The following is a 2,492-nucleotide window of genomic DNA, read 5'->3' as shown; positions in this document are numbered from 1 at the left end:
GTTCGTTAAATGTCCCATCTCCAAACCTATAAAGAATAAATAACCTGACCAGGATGACCCTTGATTGATGTTATACATCCAGATGCCCCATCCTTCCTCCGAGGAAAGGGCTCAGAAAGTACCCCATAGAGTCCTTGGTCAATGCCGCCACATGCAGCCAGGTGGCAGGGAGCGATGAGGGCGGGCCGATCGTCCCAGCCCTCCAGGCCCTGTTGTCTAGGGCACCAGAGTGGCAGGCACACACGTGGTGATAATCCTCCCTTTGGGGAGTGCTCCCCTGAGAATAGGCTGCCGTGCTGGACACTGAGCCTGCGGCCAGCTCTGCTGGGGGGTGGGGTGGTGGTGCATGGGGAGGGCTCTTGCCGCCTGCTCTCCGGCCTCACCCGCGACAAGTGGCGGGTATTGGCAGGTGCCTCACAGGTTAATCTCCATCCACACCTGCCCCTGGATCCTCATCTGCTCTCTGGTTGGGGCCTTTATCTTTGCTGGATGCTTCTCAGCCGGCTGAATACTACTTAGATCCCCTGCCTCCACTGGATTTCTACACTCATTTTCAAAGACAAAACAAATTGTTTGTGTAACCTCCTCGGGCGTGAGTGGGGCAGAGGTGGCGTGGGAAGGCGAATTTTCCTCCTGCGGCCTGGCCTACCTTGGCATTGCCACATAGACTCCGGGCAGACTCACCTTACTTGATTGTCCCCATTGTGTTTTAAAAAAAAGTCACCTTGCCAATGCTTCCTTATCTACCGCCCCTCTTCCTCTTACCCCACCCCCACCTCCACCCGTACTCATTATAACACGTGGCCAATGTCCTTTTATCCTGAATCTTTTCTCAGGTATTAGAGAAGGGCATGGGACATGGCGGGCACTCAGGGTACTCGGTCCTGGCCCACATGGACGCCATGCAGGGTGAATTGGGTTAGGGGCCCGCGTGGTGAGTCTGGGAAGAAGCAAGCTTTGGGGCAAATCCCTAAGGTCAAATCCTCATCATCAGTCGGCTGGTATCTCCTGGGTGGGCTCACCAGGGGGTGGCACCCATTGTGTGTGTGTAACTCTTAAATCAAGTGCAGGAGGTCTCTCTGTCACCGCCATTGAGCCAATTCTGACTCACCGTGACCCTATAGGACAGGGTAGAACTGGCCCATGGGTTTCTGGTGGTTTCGAACTGCCGGCCTTGGGCTTGGCAGCCCAATGTGTAACCACCCTGCCACCAGGGCCCTTGGAGCAGGTGCAGCGGGACAGTGATTCCTGAGCAGGGGGTGGTGTTCCTGGTACAGCCGGCTGCTCAGCACCTCCCCCTTCCCTGAAACTTCAGGTTCCTGAAGTCCCGTGAGAGGGCTCAGCGCTGGCATTTCTGCGATGCTCTCAGGGACCAGACCCAGACCACAGGCTGTCCCCTGGACCGATGACATCAGCCCCTCTGCCGAGGTCCAGGCACCGGGGGTTAGATTTTTTCAAAGCTGGCCAGGTGGCTCTGATGGCTAGCCAAGTTTGCCAGCTGCGTGCCTGCTCTAGGCTGAGCCGGCGGGCTGTGAGGCACAGTGGTGGGTCCAGATTCAGGCTCCCACGGGGCAGGCTCTGGGTGGGGAATGCACCTTTGTAACAGGTTTCCCAGTGCTGCAGGGTGTCTGAGACCACACTCTGCATGTCGGTCTCAAGCAAGGCCACTGTCCCTTCACCCCTCTCTCTGCCACCCTGAACCCCAGCCCTTCCTCACAAGCACGGGAAGCCCAGCATTCCCTGTGAAACTGCCGGATGATCAAGTGTCTGCCTGTCTGTCTGCAGACCTCTGTGTCGTGGGCTGACGCCAGAGTCCGAGGAAGAAGATGTGGAGACTGTCTTTGCCAGAGGAAGAGGACGGCTTTCTTCAACCATCAACGGGGACAGGTGCATTCTGACTGTGTTGAATCCCCACTCCCGTCCAGAGAGTGGGGCTGGCCTAGGTGTCCCTGGGCCCAGGCACTTGCCTCTTTGTGTAGCTTAGAGGTCACTTTAGGCTGAGCTGGAGCCACACAGGTCGGGGAGGTGGGCACCAAGGGCTGTGACCAGCTGGTGTGCTCCGGGCTGCAAAGGCCACCATCCTGGGACTTGGATCAGGTACACAGGCACCTAGCATCAGTGGATGCCTTACAAGTTCTAAGAGGACATGGACTGGACACTCGGAGAAGGGAGAGCAGCGTGGCCACAGGTGGCCTTGAGCGCACACGGAGGTGTGGTCTCGCTCTGTCTCCCTCGCCCTGGGATTCAGCACAGACCCAGAGCAGATCATCTGCCAGCCAACTCTGTGCCCCAGGAGCCGCTGAGCCGAGAGCCCTGATCTGGCAGCGATCACGCGGGGCTGGCTTCGAGAGGCCAACTCACCTTAGCCTGTGGTCAAAGAGCAGTAAATGTCAGACTGCTCTCTGGAGAACATAAGGCCCTCTTTGTTAGGTGTCGGGTTTATCTGCAAGCAGGGCACGTCTTGAGGCAGCATGCCCATTCTTCCTGACTGT

The sequence above is a fragment of the Tenrec ecaudatus genome, chromosome 16 (genome assembly GCF_050624435.1).
Source record: "Tenrec ecaudatus isolate mTenEca1 chromosome 16, mTenEca1.hap1, whole genome shotgun sequence".
Lineage (NCBI taxonomy): Eukaryota > Metazoa > Chordata > Mammalia > Afrosoricida > Tenrecidae > Tenrec > Tenrec ecaudatus.
The sequence above is the reverse complement of the archived record's forward strand: the minus strand, read 5'-3'. Positions refer to the sequence as shown.